Source organism: Molothrus ater, chromosome Z (genome assembly GCF_012460135.2).
Source record: "Molothrus ater isolate BHLD 08-10-18 breed brown headed cowbird chromosome Z, BPBGC_Mater_1.1, whole genome shotgun sequence".
In the NCBI taxonomy this organism is placed as follows: Eukaryota; Metazoa; Chordata; class Aves; order Passeriformes; family Icteridae; genus Molothrus; species Molothrus ater.
Window position 1 is genome coordinate 1431480 of NC_050511.2, and position 19656 is coordinate 1451135.

The window sequence follows — 19656 nt, forward strand, 5'->3', positions numbered from 1 at the left end:
CAGGTCTCCCCACTTAAGTCTGAGGTTTTCAGGGGAAGCTATTCTAAAGCTCAACAAACTCATATTAAGATCAGACTGAAGATATAGTTACACAATAGCTCTGGCAACTCTGAGGCACTTCAGCAGCTAAGTAAAGGAGAAAGCTTTAATCCTTAGGTCTTTAATGACACTCTCTGGGCAAGTCTGGATGGGTGGGAGCAGCCCTACCCACTCTGGCTTTGATGGCACCTTTCAGGGAGTTGTGCAGAGCCACAAGGGCCCCCCTGAGCCTCCTTTGCTCCAGGCTCAGCCCCTTCCCAGCTCCCTCAGCCTCTCCTGGGGCTCCAGCCCCTTCCCAGCTCCGTTCCCTGCCCTGGACACGCTCCAGCCCCTCAGGGTCTCTCTTGTCCTGAGGGCCCAGAGCTGTCCCCAGCACTTGGGGCAGCTTGTGCTCAGCCAGTTTGGACAACATCTGGAGAAATTAGGAATCTGTTGTTTCTATGTCGACACAACCTACATGTAATTCCAATGTGCAAAGCTGTGGAGTTCAATCCCAAGAAAATATCTATATGTGTGTGTCAGCTTTGCAGTTAATTGCTAACTAATTTTTAAGCCATCCTTGCCTTTTGCCACAGCATACTGAAGTGCTGTAAAGTACAAGAGACCCTGCAGAGATATTATTCCTGCCTCCTAGAAATAACCATCTTCAGCTGAAGCACTCTGGGGGAGGCAGTTGAAACATGGATATGATTTGGAAAATGAGGGCTGAGGCAGAGCTTTTACTCAGTCACTTCCCTGCAGCTCAGACAATGATGTTTTTTTCTCGTGTGTACCTAATGTATGCACGGATGTTTTCAAGTGAATGTTTCCAAGTTGCTTATCTTGGCCTTTGTTGAGGAAGTGAGCATTCAAGAGGTGCTACATGTATTCAGGTTCTGAGTCTGTTGCTTAGCCCATAGTTCAAACATGAATCAACATCAACTAAAAATAACAGCACTTAGAGCCACGATCCTCATCTGCATAATGGAGCTTATCAGTTTGGGAGCACACCCTGGTGCTCCTGCTCCCTTCCACTGTGGGAAGCAACACGGGATGCAAAGTGAGCATGGGTGGTAGCAGTAGGTCATGGATAAATATATATATGTGTGTGTGTGTGTCTGTGTTAGGAAAGATATCCTGCATTTTCTTAGCAAATAATTATTGGGAAATAGGAGATCTAACTCAGATTTTCCTTCCAATCCTGGAGCAGTCTGACTGGAGACAAACAATATAATTAACATTATTTTAAGCATATGCTTTTAGCTGTGTACTGTGGAAGGCCAAGAAAGTCCAAGCTGAACAATTAGCCTTTTAGAAGACTTCTGCACAAACAGAGAGATAAAGGGCAGGTGCTGAAATCAAGAGCTGGTTATTTCTCCCTCAGTCTGTGGGAGGAGATAAATGGAGTTAATATGCCCGGGATGGAGGCAGAAGCCATGGTGTGGAGATAGAGCTGTCTCCTTCGCAGACGAGCAGCCCACAATCCAGGCTCCCTGCTATATTGCAGAAGCTTATTAAAGGCAATTTAGAGATCATAGTGATAGGTGAAAATTAGCCTCATTCTTTCTTTCTCTTTATTTTTTTGAAAGTTCTCAGGCTGCCTTCCTTCCCTTTGGTGACCTATCTGTACTTTCAGGATTAGGAGAGTGAGAGAAGCGGGACCGTGTCTGGAGCCCTGTGACTTATCTCAGGATTTCAAGGGGAGTTAGCCAGCAGATAACAACAACAGCTCTTCTGCAATAAGTGGGAAAACTTGTTTCAAATGCCAGCTAGTGACTGGAAGCTGACATTTGGTTTTATGGAATGATCACACTTGGGAGGCCATGTTTAATGCTTTATAAAAGAAAAGTTCCCATTACCTAAGCCACTTAAGATGGAGATTTGTTTTTCTTGAGCATTTTCTGATCTGCTTGTGTTTTTCCCCCACTCCTTTTTTCCCCGTGTCAATGAGTATTTTGTCATCAGTGTGCACTTTGTCAGATGTTCTTTGTGTGCTATGCAGACATGCCATTATGCCATCAACTCTCACAATTTTGATATGGTACAAAATTTAATATTTATTGAAGTGCATTTGAGTTCGATGGGCATTAAAATTTCACAGAATATGTAAAAGGAGCAGAGGTAAAAGCCTTCAGTCTCTTGACAGAACAAGTTTCACTTTAGGTGTTAAAAGCACTTCTCATAGGTTTCCCCTTCTATTAACAATGTACTTCCAACTCCATCAGCTTCCATTTGTTTCACGGAAAAAAGCTGCTAATCACTGAGGCACCAGAGCACAGGGGAAGAGTAAATAGTCATCATGGTGATGGCAGATACTGCCTGGGAGGTGGACCAGAGCATCTTTATATCTCTGGCACATCACCCCTGGGGAAGCAGCACCAGAAGCTTAGCTACAAGAAAATATCATAAAAAAGAGATGGTTGTTGAATGAGGTGGCAGTGAATTCAACAAGGGATGTCAAGCACAGGTGCTTTGGTAGAATTGCAGATTCATTTAGGTTGGAAAAGCCTTCCAAGACCACCAAGTCCCACCATTTCCCCAGCACTGCCCAGATCACCACTAACCTGTGTCCCCTAGAGCCACATCCACATGGCTTTTAAATCCCTGCAGGGATGGGGACTGCAACACTGCCCTTGGCAACAAGGGATTGACAGAGCTTTATGTAAAGAAATTTTCCCTGCTGTCCACCCTGCCCCTGCCCTGGCCCAGCCTGAGGCCGTTCCCTCTGCTCCTGTCCCTGTTCCCTGGAGCACAGCCCGACCCCCCCGGCTGTCCCCTCCTGTCAGGAGCTGTGCAGAGCCACAAGGGCCCCCCTGAGCCTCCTTTGCTCCAGGCTCAGCCCCTGCCCAGCTCCCTCAGCTGCTCCCATCAGACTTGTGCTCATGGCAAATCAGGAATGGCCATAAAAGAAAGAGCATGTGAAGTCCCCAAAACCAAAGGAACCTAAACAATTTCTTGGCTTGGGTACTGAGCCCTCTTTGGGAGAATTTTCCTGCTTCTGCAGATGCTCCTCCCAGGGAGGAGACATCATCTGTTGATCAGTCATGGTGCCATCACACCTGCAGAGGGACAGGACATGGGCATAGCACCCCAGGTGGCAAAGGATATTGGAAGTGTTCCATATATATGTACCTCGTTGATCCAAAGAAACCATCCATTGCCCCATCTTCTATTAGACTTGCTCCTGATTACAGGTTTTTTTTCCTCCACAGTCCTGCTGTCTTTAGTCCTGAGCGTTTGGTATTTGGCCACATCAAGATGCTGGATTCAGGATCCAGATCAGTGGTCTTTAATAATCCAAATTAAACTTTGGGGCAGATCTGTAATTGCTTTAAAAGCTATGTACCACTTTCTTGTGTTTGTTTTACTGCCGTAACACTTTTGCTGCTGTGGAGTTTTTGGTGGAATAGTTCACAAATTATTTCTGTGTGACACCATAAAGGTGTAGGGACAGAGGAGTGACAGAGACCAACAGCTCCATTACAGGGTTCTACAGCACAGCACTAAGCAAGAGAGACAGAAAACTTCCTTAAAAAATAAATTCATCCAGTTCTTCCTGATATTTATCTTTTTCTTTTCTTTTTTTTTTTTTTTCTGGCTCAAAGGTCAAAGTTCTTATTACAGTGGAAGCTGATTGTGTCTAATACATCCTTAGGTCTGACGCTAGGCAGGCGTCTACAACACAGACTTCCTTTTGCTGACCCCCAGCTGCTGTTAACCCTTACCCTGAAGAAGATCAGATTAGTGACAGAAGTGTAAGAAAGTTTTAAACAAAGTGCTTTTTGGGCCTTTCCAGAACACTGACCATATGCTAAGAATAAGAGTATTTATGGATTGTATATTTCCTTTTGACAATTTATACCCTCAATTAAGATGTCAGACTTCCCTGCTTCCGTGAGCTGACCTGTAAGTGATGGACAGTAACTCACATTTCTTTTGAAGGCATTTGTTTTAGAGGTCAGCTTCTCAGAGACCTTGAGTAGAGAAGAATATACTCTGCGTCCCTTGAGAAATATTATTTTGGGTAATCAAAATTCCAGGGGGAAAAAATGATCTTGAAAGTTTTGATGGGCTTTGTGGTCAGAAAATAACTTATCATTGTGAAACTGTAAGCAGTCAAAGACATGTCTGCACTCAGCTGACTCTGGCTAATCTTATAGTGGGACTATAAACCTGTCTGTCTGTCTGAGCCAGGGCAAACCCTTATTGCAGGTGCTTTTCTATTAATGTAAGCCTTGCTACTTAAATTGGCGAGAATGAGTTGAAACTAAACTGGATGACACCACTTTATAATAAGTATGTCCACGCAGGAGTTTCTATCATTTAAATCTGTTTAATTAAATGGCGCAAACTTGTGTGTAGGCAAGATCTAAAGTATGTGAAAAATACTATGGAAAAACTGTGATTATTATAGTGCTTGAAGTTTGATACTTGCTGACATAATGCATTGTATGGGAACTCTTGGCTTTGTAGTTTGAAACCTTACAGGAAGAAAAATAACGGCGTCATCCCAGAAGGGAATGAAAGCTTTGGGGGTTTAGTTCAGAAATAAATACCACCCTCACTTTGAAGCATTAATATGATAATCCACAGAAATGTGACTTTAGTAGGAAGTAGGGTTCAGTAGCTAGTTAGAATACATAGCATGTTAACAAAAAATATACTCATGTGCCTGGTTGCTTTAACACTGAAAAAGCCAGTGGCCAAAGTAAATTCACTTTGCCATCTGTGGATTCAAAGTCATAGAATCACAGAATCGTATAGGTCCAAAAAGCCCTCTAAAATAAATTCCCCCAGGGTGGCCAAGGCCACCACTAGTTCACATCTACATGGCTTTTGAGCATGTAAGTGATCAAAAGTCTTTGAAACACGATGACTCCTGTTGTTCCATGGTTAAAAGTGGATTTTAGCAGTCTTTAGAGAGCCTTGTTTGTAGCCACGTGTAATGCAAATGCAACTGATGAGTTGGATTGAATACCAACAACACTTCATTTTCAGAAGCATCCTTCAGGTATAATGGAAGGAATCAGTTAACTTAGAGACTTTAATGAAAGAGAAATAAATACTGCAGTCCTTAGCAATGTAGTTTGGCTTGAAACTTGCTATCCACAGAGCTTATTTTCATATTGCTGAATTCAAGGTGTTTCAAATGTTGGCATAGGCTGGCAGTTATCAAGCATTTATCAGGCATATTTATTTATTTTTCAAAGTTTGGTTTAATATTTTTATATGAAAAAGAAACCCTAACATGAACTCTTCATACAGTTACCCATTCCTGCAAGTGTTTGCATGGATTTTAACTGTCATACATGTCAAGATTTGGATTTCTTTGGTGTGGTGTGAGACGAGTCCCTTTGCATACAAGGTCTGAGTTACAGCTGAGTATTTTATCTGCTTGAGTGTTGCCAGGCCGAGCACCGTGGCACTCACAACCTCTCCCTGGCACTCCCAGAGAGAGTTCACTCACGCTGTAACTGACACCACATTTACATGTTACTCTTAAGGCTGTTTGAAAAGGAGATGTGCTTTCCACCTTTCCCCAGTTGTCCTACGAGTGTGAAAATTATACAATATCACATTCTTTAAGTTATTTTTGTAGCATTATGGGGAAAGGGACGAAAAAAATAAACCAAAACACCAAAAACCACCCTTCAAATGATTCCAGGAAACTAAATTTTTCAAATGTGAATGCTCCTGAGAACCCAAACAAGTTGGGTTTGCTTTTACACAGCAGCTGTCAGTCAATTTTGGGATTAAAACCAGCTTTTTAACTTGAGTTTACTTCAGTGGTTATAAATTCTTTCATGGGGGCGGAGAAAAATAAACAGTAATTTTTGGCATTGTTGACTAGAACAAGAAAAAAACCCAGCTATTTTATTTTGCTTGTCTGCCTGGCACACAGTTAAAAACATATTAATGCTTTTCTGACACCTCCCTATTGAAGAGTAATATAAACATCACTGCAGCATCAACATAGGAAAAAAAGCATTAGCAAACTTTTGAATCTCTGATCTTTAAACTGTTTCTCATGTAATATCAGTTTCTTATGGTAAAGCACCCAAAAATCCCTTTGAACAGAAAACAGTAATCATGCTTTCAACTTAGACCATTTGTATAACAGCTTTTCTTCAGAGATGAAGAATAAACTGAGAACTTCAGTCTTGTTTTCTTCCTAGACACTGAAGCATTCAATTTCATGGGGAAAATCCTGCTTCTACTGGAAAGTTTTGCTGATGACTCCAACATTCTCAAGGTTGTTCAGGCTGTATCTTCATGCTTAGGAGATGGTACCAGGCATGATGCAAGCAGGACACCAGGCAGGCCCCAAGGCTGTGTGTATCCCATGGCAGGGAGTGTGTGGTTCACAGTGACTGGTATTAGTTAGGAGGAAGGAGGGACTGTGTTTCATGTTCCCCCGCCCTCTCCCTGCTTCCCCTGGCTGCTGCTCTGCAGGGCTTGCATTGGTTGCATGGTAGCTCAGGAAGTGGTGCCATGGTCAGCAGCCTGGTGAGGATCTCATGCCATGAGAGCTGTATGTGACCTGAGCAGCAAAACTGTGTCTGTGAGCTCCTGATCTTCAGCCATCTCAGCTGGATCAGATTGAGAGAAGCAGCTCAAGGAGGGAATGGGATGGAGATAGAGCTTTGTTAGCAGGTGCACAGTCAGCTCAAAGAAGCTGGGAGTGACCCACATCAAATCCATCAGCTTTTGCTCACTCTTGTCTTGAATAGGTTGCCTTTTGTCACCCTTCTTGGTGAATAATTTCCCTTACACACGTTACAATTCAAATAAGACACTGATGTCTGAATCCCTTCAATGTACTTTGACTGTTTTTTGTAAGTTTAAGTTAGATATTGGGAAGAAATTCTTGGCTGTGAGGCTGGTGAGGCCCTGGCAGAGGTTGCCCTGCACCAGAAGCTGTGGCTGGCCCTGGATCCCTGGCAGTGTCCAAGCCCAGGCTGGATGGAGCTTGGAGCAGCCTGGGACAGTGAAAGGTGTCCCTACCCATGGCAGAGGGTTGGAACAGAATGACCTTTAAGATCTCTTGCAACTCAAACAGTTCTGCAATTCTATTATAAAAATACTAATCCTTCTGTGCTGGGATTTGCTTCTGTCAGCCAGCCTGTGGCACTCCATACCTGCAGTGTTATCCTCCACTTTAGTGCCACATCCTGAAGAGAGCTGGAGGACGTTTTGCTGCAGTGTTCCTTGCCCGTTATGCAATGCTGTGCACAGAGTCATCGCAGTCTTTGGTAGAAGCACAGCAGCAGCCCAAAAAGGATCAAGGATACTTTAAAGGCGGCAGAGTTGTGACTATCAAAATGCTCCAAAGAGTAGCAAATCTCTTTTTTATCTCCTTCAGGTATTCCCACCGCTTTTCTCATTTGAGGTTTAAAGCATGCATTAATTAATGCGAGGTAAAGTCAGGGAAGGAGCGTCAGGAGAGTTTGTTTGGTCTACGTGTGGGTGTTATGTCTGAAACAGTGCTCTGGTGTTCCTCCAAGGCCATGTACCTTGTTTGCAAACCTGTGTAGATAAAGAATGTAGAGAACTATCATTCTTTTATGCTGTTAGCTTGTATTTGTCACAGCCATGAGCAGAAAGCACCCAGCAAGATCCCAGCAAAGGAATGAGTAGTGATGCTGCGATAAAGGACAGATTCAACCAAATGTCTGGCATTTTCTTTGGGAACAGGAAAGAATTTATCCTGGGCTTTCCAAAGAGCTAGAACATGCTGTAAACCTGGATTCAGACACATTGAGAACAAGCATAATATTTATATAAAGATATATAATAATAAATCTTTCGTTTCCCCACCTTCCCATTTATTATTTTGTTTTTCAGTGATGGGATATTGTGCATCCCAGTAAACTCCAAACCCACAGTACTTTCTCCCTGTCACTGAGACATCTGGTTGTGCTGGGGGAGCTAATCAATTGCAGACATAGTTACTATTATAAGCCTGCAAGCCACTTGAAAACTTACCCAGGATTTTGGTAATGAAGGGCCTGAAGTTATTATTTGAGCTTTTTCTTTTTTTTTTTTTTCCCTTTTAACTTCCCTTCAGGGGTCATCAGACTGGCAGTATTTTTATTCTTTTTTACAAGCTCAAATTTTAGACTTTTGAAAGTTCAGTTCTGTGTATGTCAAGCTACTTGAATTTCCTGTAAAAATGTTGGAGTTGTGAATTGATTTGTAATAATATGAAAGAGAACAAACATCCAGGTTAACTCTGTCTGAAAAGTTAGTATTTAAATAGATCAGAAACTCAGGTCTGATTTTGGGTTGGGGCACATTTGTCATTTTGCTATTAGAGCTGATATTTACTGTTAACATTCAGTAAGACTATTAGTCACATTTATGAAGATAACTTTAAAAAAGAATTTGTAGCTCAGAATGAAGAACGATTTAATACTTGAGAGTGACGTTCAGCTCTTGAGGAGACGCACCCTATAGCTCCAATTGAAAACCCCTCCTTCACAGCCTCACTGATGCCAAAATCTAACCAATAATGAATGATTTATCATTCTGTATTTGGCTTTTTCCTGTTGGAAGGGTGGGGGCGAGATCCTCAGCTCCAGAATACCGAGTCACTCCTAGCACTTGGCTCTGAAACACATAAACAATGCGGACTGTTACGAGTCCCATCTCAACGCCCGTATTACACGGCCATGTGTTCTCAGAGTTCCTAGAGCCTGATGTCAGGCATGTGCTGGGGCTGGTGTATTTTCTGATTTTCTGGGGGTCTCACATGCGGCTGGAGCGGCTGTGCCGTGGCCTGGGCTCGCAGCGCAGTCTGGCAGCACCGGCGTTGCGCTGGTGCCGCTCGGCTGGGCGGCGATAAGCAAAGAGACAGTCTGGCTCCTTCCAGGAGCCTCTCGGTCATGTCTGAGCGCTCGGCAGTTCCCAAAGCCTCTGGCTGACTTTCCCCTGTGGACCGTTCATTTATCAGGAAATGGAATTGGTTACAGGATTTCGCGCGCTGCCAAACCTCACTGACGAAATCGGCCCGTTCCTGCTCTCAGAAGTAGGAAGAATGTGTTAACTCTTTGTGCTGATGCTTGTTTTTAGTGCTTTTGCTGAAAAAAAGCCAGGTTCCTTCCTACTTTTAAGGTTTCTGGAAATTGCTGACACACTCTCACCCTTTCTGAATATACTACTATTGCAGGATAATTTTGCCTATTACGTTTAGCTCTTTGCATCACAGTTACCACTGTCTTTATAAATATTATTTTAGGGCAATTGAGTTATGTTAATGGGAGATTTGCCTACTGAATTCAGTGTATTCTTGCTTCAAAAATGTCTTCTGAATTAATGGAGTGAAAATTAAAATTTATTAAAAACATAAACAATGCTTTGTTGTTTAAGGGATGCTTTAAAGCCTAAGTTATATGTATAATTTATACATAACTTGTAGGAGCTTAACCAGAATTGAATAGAAATATGTCTTTAATTATGCATATAGGATGACAACAAAAAAACCAAGTGCAATTCTTTCTGAGTGTGTTGCTGGTTTTGCATATAGTTACAAACTCAGCTTGTGTAATGGCAAGGTAAACACCACTCTTTTTAGATGCTATTTGGAGGTCATTCTTTCATTATGGATCAAGTTTTCAGGAAACTTTAAAAAACAAATGCACTTTTAAAAATGCAAATGCATTTTTTGTGACTTACCAGACTCCAGGCTGCTCTGAAGTTTGCAGGGCAGAGCTAGTTGTCAATCACAGAATCATTTGGGTTGTAAGAGCCCTCTAAGATCATCAAGTACAGCTGTTCCCCAGCACTGGCAAGGCCACCATTAACCCATGCACCAAGTGCTGGATCCACACAGGTCTTAATCCCCTCCAGGGATGGGCACTCCACCACTGCCCTGGGAAGCTGTGCCAGGCTGGTCAACTTTCTCAGTCAAGAAGTTTTTCCTTATACTCAAGCTAAACATGAGCAAATTCTCAATTGTGCAAATTGCATTGAGAAACAGAGAGCCGTTTTGGTTTTATTAATTTATTTATATTGATAGGAGCTACTCCTGGGGATTTTTCATTTCTCCAGTGGTCAACATCTGTCTCTTAAGACCCCCTAACTTTGTCCCTAATTAGCTGAGCTCACTCCTTTTGCAATGCTTTTTCTGTCACACACTGTATCTGTGTGTTTTAGAGGGGATGGAGAAATGACCATTTGCAGGTTGTCTGCTGGTGGATGCAGGTGTCTGTACCTGTACCACTTGAATCATTTTAGTTTGTCCAACGATGTGTTGCACTGGGAGCATGTATCTCATAACACATCAGTCTGTTTTAATGCAATCAATAGTTGTAACCTCTCATGTATGAAATTACTAAGCCCAGAGGTAAAGCACAGTGCACATATGGTAATTATTATGTCTGGAAGTGGTTGCTGCATTAATTGATAGCAGTAGCAAGTAATGCAGCCTCACTTAATTTCATCACTTCTTATACAAAAATCCTGTAAACAGAATTTTTCCAGTCTAATATGGTAGTCTCCTTTTTATTATGAGCAAATCACTGTGGAAGTATTTAGAACTCTCTTCCTTCATTTTGCTTTGTGGCAATTTGTGATCCTTTGTTCCACAAACAAAAAGTGGCTGAAAGCAGCTCCACAACCTGTGAAAGCATCGTGTGAGCCTCATCTGCCACTCTGTGAGCCATGGTTGTTGTTGCAGGAGCTGCCTGGGGCTGGTGCCAGAGAGGGACCCTGCTCATGGCCTGCATCCTGCAAGCCTGAGCCACTGCAGGGGAGGATAAGTGGGTGATTTGGCCTCATTACCAACATAACTGAGGCATAAAATTCACATGTTTTCCAAGCTGTGTCTGCAACTCAAGTTAACATAAAAATATTACGAATTTAGCATTCCTTGCTTTTAAAAAATTGTGGTTTAGTAGTATAAATATAATTTTCCATTTTAAAGTAGTGTGTCATAAATACTCCTGGAGGATCTCAGAATGTTGGTCCTTTCCATTGTGAACAAGGAAAGCCATGATGGCTAAGGGCTGTGCATGATTGGAGATCCTTCATTCTGTCAGTGAGAAGCTGATGATGTTTAAGGCCATCAGAGTGCCAGTAACGCTCAAATCTCCTTGCATTATGTGTTGAAAAATGAGTGAACTCGTCACAATCCCAAAAAGACCTTTACTGTCATCTGGGGAAGCTCCAAATAATTTAGAACCAAGCCAATGCTTTGGATTGAAAAGACTCAAAGCTCATCCAGTGTCATCCCCTGCCATGGGCAGGGGCACCTTCCACTATTCCAGGTTTCTCCAAGCCCTGTCCAACCTGGCCTTGGACACTTCCAGGGATCTAGGGGCAGCTACAGCTGCTCTGCTAGATCTAAGCCAGAGCCTCACCTTTCTTCAATGCTTGCTTAAAATCTTAATTTTCTTGAATACATACAAGATAAAGGACTGGCTGAAAATAGGCTATTTTGAAGTAATAGATAGTAAAACTAAATCATATAAATGCAAATATAATGAAAGCCTTACGTGCAGGGTTCTCAGAAGCACGGGTGAGGGTTTCACTGGCATCAGGGTTATGTCGACAGCTGCAGTTTTAAAATCAAGTATGTTGTCTGTTTTTATTCTCTCCTTTACATCTTGCTTGTAGTTAGATTACAGTTCTCTAGGAAAGATGCATCCTGTTCGTACAGAAGGCTTGTTTATCCTACTGAAATCCAGGGAAGCACATTTCATTCCAGGATGAAGGAATGCATCAGAGATGGGTATTGCACAAGAATCCAAGGTAGTTTGGGAGGGTGGTGCTTGGGTGAGTGACCTGGAGTACAGTGATTCTGCAGTTCAGGAATGAGGTGCATTGGCCAAGATGAGGATGAAGGGTGGGCTAGCACAGGACACTCCTATTCCCAAGCTGCTGTCTGCATGGAGACTAATATTTACATGGAGGCTTACTGTCTGTCCCCTCCACCCCTGAAGATTATTCCAGTTACCTTCTGGAAGCTGTGTTCTGGATTCAGTCACTTCATTCCCGAGTCATTGCTTTCTTTGCAAAGCTCAACAATTGCACTGGAATGAAATCACCTTATCCTGGATTTGCCGTAGCTGCTTCCAAAGAGCTGTTCCATAATACTGGTATGCAGGTTAGTCTCCTGCAGAAGGCTGGGCAGTGTTTTGGCTATCCCAAACCAGTTTACAAAAAAAAAAGGTTAAACAAAAATGTGTAGACAACAAGGTCATAACTGCCCAGCCAGGACTACACTGGACGAGGTAACAGTAACAATTTAATTGTATAAATGCAAATGTAATAAATTAATACAGTAATATCTACTGTGATTCTGAGACTTAATTCTTCAATAAAAATGGGAAAGGGAAAATAAACCAATTCTAGCAGCAGGTTGATCAGCAGTGCAGGAGTTTGCTGTTTCTCTCCCATGGTCTTCTTCACCTTGCCATGACTGGAATTCCCTTTGCTGCTCTGCAGAGCTGTAACTGCAGTCACAGCCCTGTACCCAGCTGAGCTGAATAATGCCTCAGCCTTGGCTGTGGCACTCTGTGGGTTGTAATTAACTAGCTCCCATTAAGGCAACAGATGAAAATTCATGCAGTTACATGCAAAAGCGTTAGAAGATGAAGTAGTGTCATGTAACAAGAGGTGTTAAAGGAGGTTTTGTTTCTTTTTTTGCTCAGGATAAGGGTAAAAGTTTTAAACTAAAAGAAGGTAAATTCAGAGTAAGGTATAAGGAAGAAACTTTTTATAATGAGGGAGGTAAAATACACATTGCCTGGGGAGGTGAAGGATGCTCCATCCCTGAAAGGGTCCAAGGCCAGTTGAATGGGGCTTCGAGCAATCTGGAACCTGTGTCCCTGTCCATGGCAGGGGGTGGCACTGGATAAGCTTTGAAGGTCCCTCCCACACCATTCTGGGATTCTATGACTCTATTGAAATAATTATGTAATTCATTATGCTACCTGTAGAGAGCAGAAAAATATTTCTGTAAGGGACACGAGGGAAGTCTACTGCAAAGATCTTCTCCTTCCTTGGATCTGAAGGGCCTGGTTGTGCTCCATTGGTGACAGTCAGAGTGAGAGGGACCCTTTCAGCATCTTCGTCTCATACCCAGTGAAAGGTGCTCCAGCTGGTTCTCAGCCATGGGCACACTATTGGGCTGTGATGAGCAGAAAACTTTGCTGTTAGGAGTGAAGTTTTGGAGGAGAATAATGTAACTGGTGACATTTTCTGTCATCCATGATGAGGAATGTATACCATCCTCTTGCTGTCCATATGGAAGAGCATCCTTGCACAAGGCAGTAAGTGGCTGATGTTAGGTGCTCTGCAAGCTTTGTGGAGGGGAAGGGTCAGGAGATGACACACAAACTCCAGTCTGCTAAAGGGAGTGTGGATTGCCAAAAGAGATCAGTGAAATATTTCTTTATCCACAGCTGAACTCTGGCCTTTAATTGCAATGTGAAATAACCAATGAGGTTAGCAATAAGTTCTGATTCAGAACTTATTCAGCTCTTCAGAGCTCTTCAGACACTCCATTGGCTGTCTGTGCATCTATTTTAAATTAATTATGCAATTTAAAAATAAAGAACTAGTCCCAAAATTTAATTTTTCAGTGGCACTTAGAAAGATGGTGTAATTTAAAATAGAAGAAGAATGTTTTGGCTAGATATTAGGAAGGAATTCTTGACTATGAGGGTGGTGAGGGCCTGACACAAGGTTTCCCAAAGAAGCTGTGGCTGCCCCTGGATCCCTAGAAATGTCCAAGGCCAGTATGGACAGGGCTTGGAGCACCCTGGGGTAGTGGAAGGTGTCCCTGCCCAAGGCAGGGGGTTGGAATGGGATGAACTTTAAGGCCCCTTTGAATCCAAACCATTTTACAAATCTCTGACTCTCTTACTTTGTGGGAAGAGCACAAGTAAGAGACTTGGAGCAGAAAAAATTAAGCTTTGCACAAATTCTAACATGAAACAGCCTGTCTTTGTGTATCTGTTGTTTGACACCAGATATATTAGATTGACTGATTTCATTGGTTTAAGGAAGCTGCTATAAGAAAGAGATACCAAGTACAAGGCAGAAAGCAAGCTCTGGAGAAACAGGAGGATGGGAAAGCAGTGTGAGAGTTTCCAAGTTGCTCCCCATGGCAACAGAGCTCTGACCTGGGTAAACAACTCTCTGCACGTGTAAGTTTTTCAAAGCTACTTCCATTCTGCTAACTGCTGGCCTGCCACATCATTTGAACTCTCTTAACCTTCAAGGGTGATCCCATTTTTTCTGAAAGAGAGCACAGAGGAGCTTCCCTGCCCAGAGCTGGAGAGCTTCGGCTTTGCAGGAGATTGGCAGAAGCCCCACACTCATGAGCAGCCCAAAACTCCCTGTCCAACACATCTTACAGGAGGGCTCCCAGCCAGAGCCCAGCCCCTGCTCATTTCAGAGCTGTACAATTGCTCAAGCTAAATAACATTCCCCAAGTTTCCCTCCCTAGAAAGCCTCCCTATACTTTTATTACGTTTTTTGCTGTGACTAAATCTGCCTCACATGTGTTGTGCAGCCTCCCCTCCCTCCATTGCATATGTTGTGAGTCCAATGAAAAGCACAGTGCCAAAGGCACTGCATTCGCATGACATGTTGTTTCCAAATATCTTGCAGCTTTGGTCAAAATAAAGTAAAATTACACTGAAATGCCCTGACCCCTTTCTTCCCCTGCTCAGTTGAAAGCTATTTCCAACCCATGTGTTCCTTTTCTACTGCAAAACTTCAGTGTAGACAGAGTAGCTGAAAAGTATAAAAAGTTGCATTTAAAATGAATTTATTCATTTGTTTGATTAATAAAGTCCCACACTGTCCCCCCTCCATCAAGAAAAAGAAGTATTAACCACTTTTTAAATAAATGTAAAATTTTGTGTCAGAGGCCAACAACTTTATCCCAAAAGGTGCAAAATTTAATGAGTTATGACAACTAAATACAAGATAAAGGGAGAAAAAAAATCACGTAACTTCTAATTATTCTCATCCAATTGCTCTTCCACTTATAAGGTTTAGCTGTCTTTTCTGAATTAGTCTTTTGAATTAAGTTTCCATAATATGTGGCAGATTGAGAAAAACAGTCCTCAGAAAATTTCTGCCCTGGATGACAGATGAACTAGATAATGGAGTATAATCTCTTCCATTTTCATGATTTTGACACATTTTCACTTCTGTGTGTATGTTTAAATCAAGGAATCAAAATAAGTTTGAGTACAGAATATAAATCCCAGACAAAATTACAGCTTTCATTGCAGTGTTGGGTTAAATGTAAACAGCAGGAATGTTACAGATATCTTCTAATTAAATGCATAAATCAGAGGAATGTCTTGAATGTTTACAGCAATTGCACCAAGAAGTGAGAATGAGGAAGAGATGTACTTTGTCAGCTGATGGCTGCGTCCCTGGCATTCCCATACAGAGTTTAATTTTGTCACAACCTTTGCTACAAGTTGCAAAGCTTCTCTCCAGTTGATTTACAGGCTGTTTGCTCCTGCTGAGGATGATTAGAGATGGAAATGGCTTTTTCCTGGCCAAGCAGGGGTTTCTCATATCTATCATCATTGCTGAGGACTCTGGTGTTAGGATTTGGAGGGCAGCTGGTTTAGACCACCCTGCCTTTTTTGTCGCTGTAGATGTTCTGGGGTATCAGATGATGGTATTGAATCCTAAATCCACGTGGATTTAGGCTGGGTTTATGGTAAGATTTTAATTCTAAACCCACAATCTGTTGAGCTCGCAAACAAAGGCTGATTTTTCTTGACTGTGTCCTGTGTCCTTGTGCCTTACAAACCCTACTATGCTTCCTTCTACCCAGGTTTTCTCCTTGTCCTTTAAGTTAGAAAAGCTCTCTTGAACCATTGAGTCCAACCATTCCCCAGCACTGCCAAGGCCACCACTGACCAATGTCCCCCACAAATGCCACATCCACATGGCTTTTAAACTCCTCCAGGGATCCAGGGGCAGCTGCAGCTGCTCTGGGCAACCTGTGCCAGGGCCTCACCACCCCCACAGCCAAAAATTTCTTCCTGATATCCCATCTAACCCTGCCCTCTGGCAGTTTAAAGCCATTGCTCTGATGTTTAAACTGTGGGGAGAACCAACCAACCTGTGGATTATCAGCTACTGACCCAATTGACAGAAGGGGTTGACAGGGGCTTGAGGGCAGACAGTGTAGCAGTGGGGCGAGAATTTCCCATCTTGATGATGCTGTAGCAGCAGCATCCAAAGCTCCTTCCCAAAGGAAGGGAGATTTCCCTTCCTTCATGCAGCATGTGAGCTATCAAAAACCACAGCAAAGATGGTTTTTATAGATGGGAAACCAGAGGCTGGATAGTTATGGGTAGTTCACTGAGGGAAGGTCCCTCGAGTCCATAGGAGACTGGCAGCTCCAAAACATAGGAGGAAATTCTGTGTTTGTGGAGTGGGAGGAGAGCACAGGCCTTCAACTTACACGTTGTCCTTGGTGTGAGACCCACAAGATCCAAGGGGTGCCTGTAGTCAGGCAGCAAAACATTATTTGAATTCCTGGTGCTTATCTGCCCCACCAGGACTTGCCAAGCTGCTGAGCTGAGACCAGCAAAGCCTGATTGTTGTCACCAGGGTAAACAAACCTGGCTTGAATGCACAGGGAGGAAGGGGGCAGTTAGGTTCAATAACAGAGGAACATAGTAGCATTTATGAAAGAATTCCCCAGCCTGAGGTGGGGAGTTCTCTAGAAATGTTTTATTCATGTCCTAAAGACAGTCTTTACCAGAGTAAGTCTTAATACAAGAGAAGTGTCAGTGAAGGCAAACAAATATAGAAATGCTGCATCTAAAGCATAGTGAAAAAGAAAACACAAGTAATTTTAATTCATTATTGAAACAGCAACTCACTTGGGGCCCTTTTTCAGATTGAGGTGATTGTTTGCATTAGGAAAAAAAAATGCAATTTTACTATAGGAGAGTGCTACTTTTTAAACTGGTGGCTGCAAGATGACACCAAGCATAGAGATCGCTTTTGGTTGCAGTCAGCTCCTGTACTCAGTCAGTCAAGGAGATTGCCCAGTTGGCCAGGTTCAAGATTTGTAAGGATGTCTTAACACCTTAAGGAATCTTTGTCCTGCTCATACTTAGCCTTTCTCTTTTCTACACACTGCTTGCCTCTATCATTTATAAAGGCATGTTTTCAATACCTAATTTGAAATTGCTATTGCAACCTTCATTATTATAATGGAATATAGAATAAAATACAGCATAGAATGAGCAACCTAAAAATCCATTTCATAAAAGGCATCCTAGTTATTTGTTGAGGTCAACTTAACACAACCCCCCTTCCCTGATTTTGGTTTGTCTTCAAGGACTCTTGTCATTAGGGCAATTTTTTTTTGTAAAGCTGTGAAGTCCACATTCAAAAAATTACTGTATAAACATACACATTTGGCACCATCTCCTTGGCTGGCAGTCCTGGCAGAGATAAGGCTGCAGTCTGGCACTGTGTGCTATGGCTGGAAAGGTTTTACTGTCACTTGACATTTCACTCCTCAAGACAAATAAATGGGATTTCCTGCATGCGGCGGGGCAGCACTGCTCATCTCGCAGCACAGTCTGTCTTTTTGCAGAGGCTTGAAATACTTAAGAAGGGAGTATGTCCACTGGGGTGTACATTTTTCAGTTTGGGGAGATTAGGGAGCCAAAGGTCTGCCGGCTCAATAGGGTGTTAGTCAGCACGTCCTGAGCTTCAGGCAGATAAGGGTCCACTTCCTAGGCTGCCCTGATCTGAGAGTTAACAGTTGGTGACAGCAAGTCTGTCTCTGTTCTTTAGTCATTGTTATAATTTTTTGTAATATTTACAGGCCTGGCTCTCTCAGATTAAAAAGTACAAAATCAAAAGGAGGTCTTCCTCCGTGGGCGCTGGGGGTGGGGGAGGATGTTTGGGCTTGGCATGCGGCCGCAGTGCCGCGCTGGGTGGGAGGGACCGGAGCAGGATGTCGGCGCGGGCCTCAGCTCTGTGGCTGCTGTGAAGGAAAACTCAAACCTCGTCTAGTGGCCTTCCAGGAGCCCTCCACACCAGGAAACATGCTGTGAATGTCAGCGCCCAGGATGCAAATCAAAGGTGTTAAGCTCAGCTGGGAAAATGGACCTTGTCTGTCTGGTTGATGCACGAAGCCAAGGCCTAGTGCAGTGCAGTGCATCAACCCTTGTACAGTGATAACGGAGAGGAACGGGGTCCCAGTTGTCCAAAGGAATGTTCTTTTTGGCTTGGTGGGATGTTTTGGAGGCAGTGTTGAACTGATGTGTAGTGAAAGCATGTCTGGGACCTCATCACTGGAAAAGTATGCAAACTGAATCACTGTAATCACTGTGCTTTTCTCCTGCCACCTTTTGTGTTGGGGGAATATGGTCTACACAAATAAATGAGAAAACAAAACAACTGTGACATGGTAGTAACTCTAGATTTAGGGTGAAAGAAACAGGCACATGAAAACAGCATTTTGACCTCTCAGTCTTTTGTGGTTCTGCTGGATTATCCCAAGACTGTATTAGAGCAGAGAATGGTCATACAGTAGTTTGCAAAAGGAAAAATTTTAAAACTTTGAAATTAGTGGGGTTTATACTGTCAATGTGCTTCAGTCCCTTCCCAGCTCAGATGCTGAAGAGCAGAGAGGGTGCTGGAAACTCCATAGATGGGTAACAGTCTCCATCAGCAAGAGCAGTGTGGGACCAAGTCAGATGACAAAATCTTCAGCTCCTTCTCCAAGGTGGAGTAAGAAAAACCTATGACAATCCTATGAAAAACAAACAAACAAACAAAAACCAAACAAAAATCCCAACAACAACCAAAAAAAAGTAAGAAAAGGATAATATTTATGTATTACTGCATCAGGATATGTACATTGTCCATACAGGGTTCCCGAGGTGCATCCCTCTGGCATCAAGGCAGAGTGCCAGAGGAATCAAGGCTTCTGTGCCCTACCAAAACATGAAAGTGTGGGTCATGTTCTTAAAGTCCAGTAGTTTCCTTCACTGTCACATGCATATCCAACACCTTCTGCTCATTTTGTGTTGCTGATTGCACGGCACACACCATGGCCATGAGAGTTTTATTTGCACAACAGTTGGATCTTTGGTGGGAGTAGGAGCCGGGCAGCAGGGAGAGGTTTATCTGGGGTTTGTTTCAGGACGGTGGGATGGTGCCGTAGCCTAGGTGGGGCAGCCATCCGTGATGTTATCTGCAGCACAAAGCATTTCCATGATAAACAACATTCCTTGTATTTTAGACTAGTCTGCTATCGAAGTCAAAACAACTGCTCCGGCTTAAACAGTAGCTCTCACTGCTTGAAATGTAAAATACATAATTGGCTGTAAGGTTTGTCTAGAGCAGATTCTCCATGTCTTTTAATATATAGCTACACATATTAGTGTACATTCATTATTCAGCAGGGTTATTTTCTGTAAAGTTTCTATCATTTATGCACTTCATAGGCCCTTTTAAATCCTTTCCAGTGAGTTTTTCTTTATTGTTAAAAAAAGTTTAATAAATTATATCGATCAGACTAAAAGTGTGTAACTCACATTTCAGAAAATAATTAGCAGATGGTTGTCTCTGACATGAGAAGTGGAATATTGTTGGGCATTTGTAGTATTGGCTTTGTGTTTAAAA

At 42.7% G+C, this 19656-nt stretch overlaps 1 protein-coding gene across 4 annotated transcripts in view; it reads left to right on the forward strand.

The window, feature by feature from the left end:
* Window positions 1-19656, forward strand: part of DYM (dymeclin) — a 209141-nt gene that overhangs the window by 177114 nt on the left and 12371 nt on the right. The gene's annotated exons all lie outside the window — the stretch shown is intronic.